The sequence below is a fragment of the Piliocolobus tephrosceles genome, chromosome 13, assembly GCF_002776525.5.
Source record: "Piliocolobus tephrosceles isolate RC106 chromosome 13, ASM277652v3, whole genome shotgun sequence".
NCBI lineage: Eukaryota > Metazoa > Chordata > Mammalia > Primates > Cercopithecidae > Piliocolobus > Piliocolobus tephrosceles.
This window is the reverse complement of record NC_045446.1, coordinates 100003168-100014171: the sequence shown is the minus strand read 5'-3', so window position 1 is coordinate 100014171 and position 11004 is coordinate 100003168. Positions and strand designations below refer to the sequence as shown.

The 11004-nt window shown below is 44.1% G+C and overlaps 1 protein-coding gene across 3 annotated transcripts in view; it reads left to right on the top strand.

Moving 5' to 3' along the window:
* Positions 1-779: 779 nt before the first annotated feature.
* RDX (radixin) overlaps positions 780-11004 on the top strand; it is a 95320-nt gene continuing 85095 nt past the window's right edge. The window contains exon 1 of one of the 3 annotated variants that reach the window (XM_023208200.1): positions 780-1032. The gene's annotated coding sequence lies outside the window, so the exon portion shown is untranslated. The remainder of the gene's footprint in view (positions 1033-11004) is intronic. The other 2 variants (XM_023208202.1, XM_023208201.1) reach the window with 2 other exon arrangements.

The window sequence follows — 11004 nt, the reverse complement described above, 5'->3', positions numbered from 1 at the left end:
TTCCTGTCTCATCTCAGCCACTAACTAAAGTGAGTGGGTTAGACTTAGTCTTAAGATTGAACGCCTAACTTTCTCTAAATCCAGAATTATGTAGCTTTGGCGGCGCTTTGGGGCCCTACTTCCAACTTTTTCTTGCTAACCCACTCCTTCCAATTGCCAAAGCATGTCGTTGATAATAAAAAATTATCACACCTCCTTGCTTGGATTAAAATTTGCACTCCTGATTTGGGGTCTTATCCATTGAGGTTTTGGTGAAGTTTTAAAATTGTCGCTGAAAAATTAAGGTTTTCTAGTTGGTTAAAACCTGCCAAAACAATGTAAACGTTCTTTTTGCAAATCTAAATTCCGCTCAGGTAGGCCCTTTTCTCTCTCCCAGTCCAGGATCTTCAAACCTAACAGCCAAGTCTCACGCTCCATTTGGTCCCCGGCTCCCTCTGGGAAGAATTCCTCCTCTGGGGGCGACGGCAACGCCCTCAGTGAGTTTGCTGGCACCAGCGGGAGTTTCAAGTTTCCACTCGTTGGGGAGGCGGCGGGCACACTCCGAGCTTTAGGGCTGGGCGGCTCCGCTTCCCTCGACCGCAGGCTTCCCTCGAGCCCAGCGCGCTCCAGAAGGTCTCGACCCTTCGGCGCGTTCGTCCTATTTCCCTGGGGGTTCCCGAGCCCGCAGCCTCCCTACCTCGCGTTGGCCGGCCCTAGACCGCGACCCCCGGCCACGCCCGGAGCCAGGCCTGCGGCTGCGAGCCCGCGGGAGGGGCGGGGCGCGGGCGGCCCCCGGCTGCGGCGTTGGCGCTCGGGCCGCGGCGCGAGGCAGGCCGGCCGGCCGGCAGAGGGAGGCGGGGGGCGCCGGGCAGCCCCGCCTTTTCCCCGAGGAGGCGCCGAGCGGCCATATTGCGGAGCTGTCTGCGGTGGCGGCGGCCCCTCTCGTCTCCCGCGGCCCAGCGCTCGCACCACCGCCTCTCCCTCCCTGCCGCAGCCGCGCCGCGCGCAGCGCCCCAGCCACACGCCGGCGGGCAGAAGCCGCCCTCTCTCCGGGTAAGCCGCGGCGCCCTCCCTTCCCCCACTCCCCGCTCCCGGTTCCTCCGGAGACGCTGAGGTGGCGGCGAGAAGTTGCGGGGCCCGCGCTGCTCGGCCGTGGCGCCGCCGCCAGGGCCTGGCGCGCCTCCGCTCGCGCCCCTCTGGTCGAGGCGCCACCGTGGTAATGGCCCGGTCGGCCAGGCTCCTACCCGGGCTGGCGGGGGCCGCGAGGCCCTGCCCGAGTCGTGGCTGAGCCGCGGCCCGAACGTGCCTGCCGGGCCAAAGTCGACCCTTGCCGCCGCGCGATTCTCCTCTCCTCGGGGCGCGGGGTCTGCCTTCAGCGCCGGCCTCGGACCCCCGCGCCCTGGGGACGGTGGGCTACCGCTGCCTGGACTGGGCCCCGGGCCCAGGCTGGCGTCGTCCCAAGGGTTGTTTGAAAATCCAGATATTCAGCGTAGGTAGAATTCGATTTTGCATTTATTAGAACTTGTCCCCCGGCCTCCGGTTTGAAAGGAGGGGTGTTGAATTGCTAGACAGCGTGCGTTCCGCCCCAGTGGCAAAGGGGATGTTGCATGACAGGGTTTGGGGCGCCAGCCGTTCCCACCGCCAGCACCCGCCAGGCCAGAGCCGCGGTTCCCGTCCGCAGCTCTCCCTGCTGCTGTTGCAGCTCTCGGAGCCCCGTAACTTTCTCGGGCCCTTGAGGCCGCTCAGTTTTGGCGTCTCAGACCCCACCAGACAAGTTCAGTTCATGATAGCCCTCTTTTCCTTTAAAGGATTCTAAGCTCAGTTCCCGGACTAAGTTTGAAAGGGGGCAGTGCAATTTTTTTTTTTTTTTCAGTTTAAACAGACTACATCGCTTCCTAAACAGATGTCATGTTTCTTCAAACATTCCCAATATTTGGTGTGTGTGTTTTTTTTTTTCTTAAAGAGTAATTATTAGGTTGGAAGTGTGTTAAAAATCAACTTCACAAAAATATATTTTAAAATCCAGTTGAGATTTTGGTGGAAGACACGTTGCTGAGGAGCTCGATGGCAGTCTTGTGGCACTAACACTGGCAGGATGTAAATATAAAAGCCTAAGATGATAAGGGTTTATTTGATAAACGAGTACTTTGACATAGACATTGCAATCTATTGTTTACGGAGCATACTTCTGTTTTTTTTTTTTTTTTTTTTTTTGGAACACTAAATACTCTTTTATATGACTGATGGAGCTAAGAAGGAACAATTACCCCGTTCATGTTGCTGGATAAATAATGGCTTGATCCATTTGCCAAAACAGCATCACTGGATTTGAGAAAGGAGACTAATATTCAGGATTGCAGTTTTTTATTTTCAGAATTCCTTTGTTTTCCCCAGTGTACTTTATCTTCCAGAGACTAATAATACTTACTTCAAATACAGCAACATGTAAAACATTCCTTTTGAAGTTAATCGTATACTGTAAAGAGGATTGCAATGACTTTATTTCTTTGCTTAATCGCTTTTTTATATATGATGGAATTTAATAAACAGTTGGTATATTAGTAAGGAATGAATAGACATTGGCATTCTTTACAGTTTTATTTAAATGAGACAGAATTTGATTATGGCACTGAAAAAATGTTGAGTTCTTGACCTTAGGAAACACATAAAATGTTTTGTTCACTCCTGTATCCACACACATGGAAGAGTATGTAGGAGAGGCTCAGAAGTAGTTGTACAATAGATGTAATTAATTTGGGTGTAGGGAAAATACGTTGAGTCTGTCCTTTTTTTTTTGGAAATTGTGATTAATTAACTGAAACTCAATTTAATTACTTTTCTTTTGATGCTAAGAAATGACAGACTTTGCTGTTCTTTCCCTCCCTTGCTGAGTCTCATTGGTCTCCGGGATGGGGAACGCGTTGTTTTTTGTTTATTGGTTTACTATTCCCAAGAGAAGAATTGGATTTTTTTTTTTTTTTTGGAGTCAATACATTTTTACTCCAGGAATTCCATGTTGTGATTTCTTCCACTGTCCATCAAGTTCACTTTAGATCCTCTAAAGAGCTGGAGTCAAAAGATTTATCTTCAAGTTAGTCCTTTTTAATGAAACTGATGCTTATTTTAATCCAGTTGTCCTGTCAGCCCATCTCACTCTGTCACCCAGGGTGGTATGCAGTGGCGTGATCTCGGCTCACTGCACCTCTGCCTCCCGGGTTCAAGTGATTCTCTCATGCCTCAGCCTCCTGAGTAGCTGGGAGTACAGGCGTGCACCACCATGCCCAGCTAATTTTTGCATTTTTAGTAGAGACGGGGTTTTGCCACGTTGGCCAGGCTGGTCTGGAACTCCTGGACCTCAGGTAATTCTGCCTGCCTCGGCCTCCCAAAGTGCTGGGATCACAGGCATGAGCCACTGTGCCGGCCAGAATTGGATTTTATTGTTCATTTTTTATCTTTGGCAGGCTGTTGAAGTGAAAGTCTTTATATGTTTTTATTTTGCTTTCAGTTCTCAATCTTTTAACCTACTCTGTGTGATCTGATATAGTAGAGTCTGAAATGGTGAATGATGGTGAGAATCTTGTTTTTTCAACCATTTTTAATTTAATGCATTTTAATTTATGCTATTAATGTTTAAAAACGGGGTCAAATTTTAACCAATATTTCCTGTAGACCAAAGTCTAAAAAAATATGTTTTATTGAGGTTGTGAAGACTGAGCCATGCTGGTGGAGTTTATCTGTAAGGTGTAGCTAAATATAATTTCATGTTACTTTTGTGAATCTGGGAAGTCAACCAAGTCACTCTTGGGTGTCAGGGACCTTCCTGCAGACCACGAGCTGGCAGGTGGTACTTAACTGATACTGTCCCTGGGGTACAAGATTCAGTGGAGCTGGATTGGGTGGCTATGGACTCCACCCTTATTGTAAGTCTCAGGGCATTACTGATCCAGTTAAGGCTGTTCTGGTAACTTCCTTGATTGCTGCAGCCAGGGTGTGCACACCTCTTTGGTGGTAGAGGTGTCCAATCTGGCCCCAGAGAGTTCCTGAATTTCTAGCCTATTTTAGAGAAATCCTGCTTTTCCTACTTTAAGTTTCTGGTATATATCTTAACATTTATATTGAATGTATAGTTTAAGCCATTTTAAAAAAAACTATAAAAGTCATATATTTTATGGCAAAGTTTAAAAACCCAGAAAAATGTAAAGGAAAAGGTCAAAGTTCTCCTTACTCCCTAGAACACCCCAGCCCCTTTTCCAGTCCTGTTTTCCATAGGTAGCTGCTGTTGGCAATTCCTTGTTTACGGAAAATGCCAGTAGGTATGCAGGGATAAACATATACTTTATATCCCTTATTTGTGAATTTAAAGTCTTATTAAAATGGGGTGAAATTGTAACAGACATTGAAAGGATGCTTATTAACTTGTGTTAAACATTGAGTAAATCATATTTCTCATGTTTTCATCATTTGAATAAAAGCACACAATAGAATTCCCTATGCTAATTCCTAAGCCTGTATATGTGCAGATTTGTGTACAGATTTTCTTGATTAATGATTGAAGATGAAGTTTACTATTTGTTTTATTTCTAGCATATGGCATATAGTTGACAATGAGAAATGGTGTCTTTTAAAAACAGAAGGTTTATGATTTGGTGTGGGAAATAATCCACATCTTGCTCTTAACGAAAAAAGTTTGCCAACTCCTTAGAAAAAACATCCTGTTGAAAGGATATTTTAGGCCCGGGCTCGGTGGCTCAAGCCTGTAATCCCAGCACTTTGGGAGGCCGAGACGGGCGGATCACGAGGTCAGGAGATTGAGACCATCCTGGCTAACGCGGTGAAACCCCGTCTCTACTAAAAAAATACAAAAAACCTAGCGGGGCGAGGTGGCAGGCGCCTATAGTCCCAGCTACTCGGGAGGCTGAGGCAGGAGAATGGCGTCAACCCAGGAGGCGGAGCTTGCAGTGAGCTGAGATCTGGCCACTGTACTCCAGCCTGGGCAACAGAGTGAGACTCCGTCTCAAAAAAGAAAAAAAAAAAAAAAAAAAGAAAGGATATTTTAGATACAGTGTTGAAGAAACAGGTACTGCATTGTTTATTTTCTCTAAGATTATGGAATTTATAAAGCTATGAACTTCAGTATTAGTAACTGAGATAATGGACTGTTTTCTTCTGAGTTGTAGATAATCTCTATGGCTTTCAGGATGTTAAATGCTTTTTTAAAAATGTATTTGTGAAAAGTTTAAGTCAGCTAGGACTGACTGCAGGTAAATTTGTGAAGTGAGCACTCTTCAGTTTTGAGCCCTTAGGTCATTTTAGATGCTTTGGCATCAAATAACAGAAAATTCTCCAATCGGTTTAAACAATGAGGAAATTTAATGTCATTTTTTTCTTAATTTTTTTTTAAAAACAGGGTCTTCCTCCATTACCCAAGCTGGAGTGCAGTGGTGCTATTACAGCTCTCTGCAGCCTTGACCTCCTGGGCTCAAGTGATCCTTTAAGTTCCTCCCACCTCAGTCTCCCTAGTAGCTGCCACCACTGGTGTGTGCCACCCTGCCCAGCTTTTTTTTTTTTTTTTTTTTTTCGAGACAGGATCTCCCTCTGTTGCCCAGGCTGGAATGCAGTGGCGTGATCTCAGCTCACTGCAGCCTCCGCCTCCAGGGTTCAAGTGATTCTCCTGCCTCAGCTTCCATAGTAGGTGGGATTTAAGGCACATGCCACCAGGCCCAGCTAATTTTTCTATTTTCAGTAGAGACAGAGTTTTACCATGTTGGCTAGGCTGGTCTCAAACTCCTGACCTCAAGTGATCTGGCCCTCCCAAAGTGCTGGGATTACAGGTGTGAACTACTGTGCCCAGACAACTAATTTTTTCAAAAACCTTTTCGTAGAGATGGGGTATCCCTATGTTGCCCAAGCTGGTCTCTAATTCCTGGCCTCAAATGATCATCCTGCCTGGGACTTCCTGCCTTGGACTTTTGACCTCCCGAAGTGCTGGGATTATAGGTGTGAGCCACCATGCTTGGCCAGAATTTAATGTCTTACATGCTAAAAGTCCAGAGGCTCAAGAATGGTTAAATAATGACATCAAGAACTCCTCTTTCCAACTCTCTTCCCTGTGATTTTCCCCATTAACTTCATATTAAGACTGCGCTTCCCCGTATCAATTTGGCTGCTGCAAAGGAACCAGGAGCAGTGGTGTGGACCCGTAGTCCCAGCTACTCAGAATGCTGAGGTTGGGGGATCACTTGAGCCTGGGAGGTCAAGCCTGCAGTGAGCCCCTTGCCCCATTTTGGCTCCTGCATCCCATCCAGACAGAGCAATATCCAAAGGAATAAGAGGAACTGTTTCTAGAAACCCCCAAGCAGATGTTTCTGAGTTTCATTGGCCAGGATTGGGGCACATTCCATACCTAACCAGTCAACTGGCAAGGGTAACAGAATTGCTCTTTCTTCCAACTCTGTTCCCAATAGATTCTTTACTTCTTTTTTCTTTTTCCTTCCTCCCTCCGTCCCTCCCTCTTTCCCTGTCTCCCTCCTTCTCTCCCTCACTGTCACCTCTCTGCTGCTAGAGTGCAGTGTCATGATCATAGCACCATGCCACAAACTCCAGGGCTTTGAACTCTAGGGTTCAGGCAGTCCTCCCACCTCAGCCTCTGGAGTAGCTAAGACTACATATGCATACCCCCATGCTTGGCTGATTTTTATTTTTTTTAGAGATACGGTTTCACTGTGTTGCCCAGGCTAGTCTCAAACTTCTGGCCTCAGGTGATCCTCCTGCCTCAGCCTCCTAAAGTGCAAGCAACCGCACCCAGCCCCGTTATTTTCATTATTCGTCTATATTACATGTCTTCGGTTCTTTTTTACCCCCATCCAAAGTCATACTTGAAATTGATCCGTTACAGGTAGTCATATGTAGTGAGCTCATATCTTTCTAGGTACCAACTTCAGTTAAATTAGGAAAGGAAAAGTGTTGATTCCTGTTAAAATACTTGGCAAATAGTGGTCCATGGGCTAAATCCAGCCTGTTGCCTGCTTTTGTAAATAAAGTTTTATTTGAACACATCATAGCTTACTTGTTTACATATTATCTATGACTGCTTTCCTGCTACAACAGTAGGATGGTTTCAACAGAGACTGTATGGCTTACAAAGTCTATAATGTTTACTTAACTGTCCCTTTACAGAAAAAGTTTGGTGACCACTGCTTTAAGGTGTCAGTTGTACATTCAGACAATTATTATATGCCACATACTCTTTGCATTTGAGAATGGAAAGATGAGTAAAATACTGAGGAGTTCTCATGCTAATGGGAAGATAGATGTGCCATATTGTATTCATAAAGTGTGTTAAGTGCTTTTTTTTTTTCTTCTTCTTCTTTTTGAGATAGTGTCTGTATTTCCCAGGCCAGAGTGTAGTGGCTTGATTATAGCTCACTGTGACCTTGACCTTCCAGGCTGAAGTGATCCCTCCACCTCAGCCTCCCAAGTAACTGGAACTATAGGGGCTTGCCACTGCTCCCAGCTTTTTTATTTTTTGTAGACACGGGGTCTCACCATGTTGCCCAGGCTGGTCTTAAACTCCTGGACTCAAGTGATCCTCCCGGCTCAGCCTCCCAAAGTGCTGGGATTACAAGTGTGAGCCGCCACACCGCGCCTGTTAAGTGTTGTCACAGTAGTGTGTATAAATGAATTAATACTCATTGCAGCAGTGTTTTAAGTACAGTCTTCTGTGATGTGAGTTCTGGATGTTTCTTGCTTTTTTTTTTCCTTCTTTGTTAAATCTTCGTGTTGTTTTTGTAAATTGATAATCTTTTTTTTTTTTTTTGAGGTGGAGTCTCGCTGTCTCCCAGGCTGGAGTACAGTGGCTGGATTTCGGCTCACTGCAGGCTCCGCCTCCCGGGTTCACGCCAGTCTCCTGCCTCAGCCTCCCGAGTAGCTGGGACTACAGGCACCTGCCACCATGCCCGGCTAATTTTTTGTATTTTTAGTAGAGACAGAGTTTCACTGTGTTAGCCAGGATGGTCTCGATCTCCTGACCTCGTGATCCGACCACCTCGGCCTCCCAAAGTGCTGGGATTACAGGTGTGAGCCACCGCGCCCAGCCGATAATCTTTTAATAACCAGAGTGGGTGTGTTTATAACAAAATGTCCTGGTGAGTACATGGAATAATGTGGATACATGAATGCAACATTAGGACTTTTGTTTTTTTTTTGAGACAGAGTCTCACTTTGTCACCCAGGCTGGAATGCAGTGGCATGATCTCAGCTCATTGCAGCCTCTGCCTCCTGGGTTCATGGCGATTCAACTGCCTCAGCGTCCCAAGTGGTTGGGACTACAGATGCACACCACCATGCAGGTCACCACGCCTGACTAATTTTTATATTTTTAGTGGAAACGGGGTTTTGCCTTATTGGCCGGGCTGGTCTTGAACTCCTGACCTCAAGTGATCCACCCGCCTTGGCTTCCCAAAGTGCTGAGATTTCTGGTGTGAGCCACCGCACCAGCTAACATAAGGACTCTGAGTGAAAGGGAGAATGGGAACATAGAAAATCTCAGCCGTGGTTAATTGACTTTAGATCCCTTTGGCTTGGATTAAATTTTCTTAGCCATTGTGAGGACGCCTGATAGTTAAGCTGTTTATAGGTTCTAGACTTAGAAAAACTGTAAAAACTTAGTTTGGTTATTTAGCAAAGTTTGTATGTATCACCGGAAAGCTTACTATTTATATCTAATCAACAAGCAGCATGGTAATTACAGTTATCATTAAGTATGTCAGATTATCTGGCCTTTAATTTGATTGTCAACTTAATTGAAATTATTGAAGCAGTTTTGGATAGAGATGGTTAAGGCTTGAATTTGGGAGGCCTGGTTGTAAAGAGTTTTTTTTTTTTTTGAGATAGAGTTTTGCTCTTGTTGTCCAGGCTGGAGTGCAGTGGCATGATCTTGGCTCACCACAGCCTCGGCCCCCCAGATTCAAGTGATTCTCTTGCCTGAGCTTCTCAAGTAGCTGGGATTACAGACATGCGCCACGCTTGGCTAATTTTGTATTTTTAGTAGAGATGGGGTTTCTCCATGTTGGTCAGGCTGGTCTTGAACTCCCGACCTCAGGTGATCCACTCGCCTCGACCTCCCAAAGTGCTGGGATTGCAGGTATGAGCCACCGCGCCTAGCCGTAAAGAGCTTTTTTTCTCCCCATGTTCATGTTGGTTCTCTCTTCTTAGTGATGCTTATTAGCTTGGTCATTTTACAATATAAAAAAAGAGAGGAAACTATTGCCCTTGACACTAATCAGCAGAAAAATTTAAATGTGTATTATGTGTAAGATTAATTCAACAAAATCAACAGACATTTTGAGGCCCTACTCTGAACCAGGCACTGTATCAGTTTTTCTGAAAAGGGCGTTAATATCTAGAAAATTAGAAGCTTAATTTTTTAATGGTAATAGAACTTCCATATAGCCTCATTGACTGTATTAGAGAATATTGTCTAATTATAAAGACATGTAAGAAACATATTGACTTTGTTCTGTTTTGAAAATAAGCTCTAATATCTGATGTTTCAAAGTACATCAAGGGTAGAATTATTTGTGAGAATTATTTTGTGTTTGCTTCTTTCCTGTTATATAAATGACTTTCATGAACCTGTCTTTGTTTTCCCATTTCTAAACATTTTTATGTGAATGTTTAATGTTTTCTTAAGAGTGAAATGAGGAAGTTGAACTGGATTTAGTTTTCTTACCTTTTAGTATTTAATAATTGCAAATGATAGGGTATTATTTTATTTTCTGTTCACCTTAGGAACCATACAGATATGATTTTGCTTTTTAAATGTACAAAATTCTTAGAAGAGATCCTAAATTCAGTGTAAAACTTTGGTATTAATATTGCAGTTCAGCTTTATAAATTTTAGAAATTTGCTATGCATTTTCAGTAACATGTATATTACTCAAATGTTGAATATTTCATTTCCTTGAAAATATCATTAAACCAGAAATCATTTCTACATGAGCAAGACTTAATATCTTATTTAAAACTGCCTCTCAGCCTTACAGGAATTCCACTTACAGAGATGATCATACCAGTTATTAATGTGCACTTAAAACATCTTTAGAGGTAGTCTCTTGGCCTGATAACAATAGAGGAGAGAGCTTTAGTAGCCTACTTCTTGAAAAGGCCTAGTAATTGTTTGGTATGAACTTGTCTAGAATGGTACCTGAGAAAAGTAGAGTAAGATAATCAAAAGAGCCCAAGACTAGGATTTCAATGAACTTCTGTCTTTGTTAAGTAGCCCCCTGACATTGAACAAGTCATTTATCTGAATCTTAATTTCTTTTTTAGAAGAATGAGAGATTGTAACACCTGTCTTGGGCAGGAAGGGGGGAGGGCAGTTATTGTGAAGATTAGGAAATATAGGCAGAATGGAGAGTGAACATTCTACAAATGCTCCCTGTATTCTGTACCCTTCTTGCTTTTGGCCTTATTTCTTTACTTGCAAAATGGAGCTAAAAATTCTTGTCTTCTTTGCTTCACTTAGGGAAGACATGGCGTTATATAGATAAAAGTGCATTATTATTTGTTGTTAAATTTATTAACACTGAGCTAACAGCATAATAATCATAATTCTTTGTGTAGGCTTTAAACCTGGGGACCTATGACCTTGAATGGGGAAAAAGTTACATCTTTATTTTTACATTTTCTTCTATTATGAATATAGACGACATTAGCATTAGCGGTACAGTACCAGAGACTGTGTCTATTTTTTAATTTAATTTTTGTTTTTTGTAGAGATGGGGTCTCACTCTGTTGCCCAGGCTGGAGTGCAGTGGTACCATCACTCCTGGGTTCAAGTGACCCTTTGGAATAGTTGGGACTACACATGCGCATCACCACACACAGCAAATTCTTTTGTTTTTTGCAGATTGCCCAGACTGGTTTTGAACTCCCAGCCCCAAGCCGTCCTCCTGCCTTGGTCTCCCAAGGTGTTGAGATTATAGGCATGAGCCACCACACCCAGCCCAGAGACTGTTTCTAATA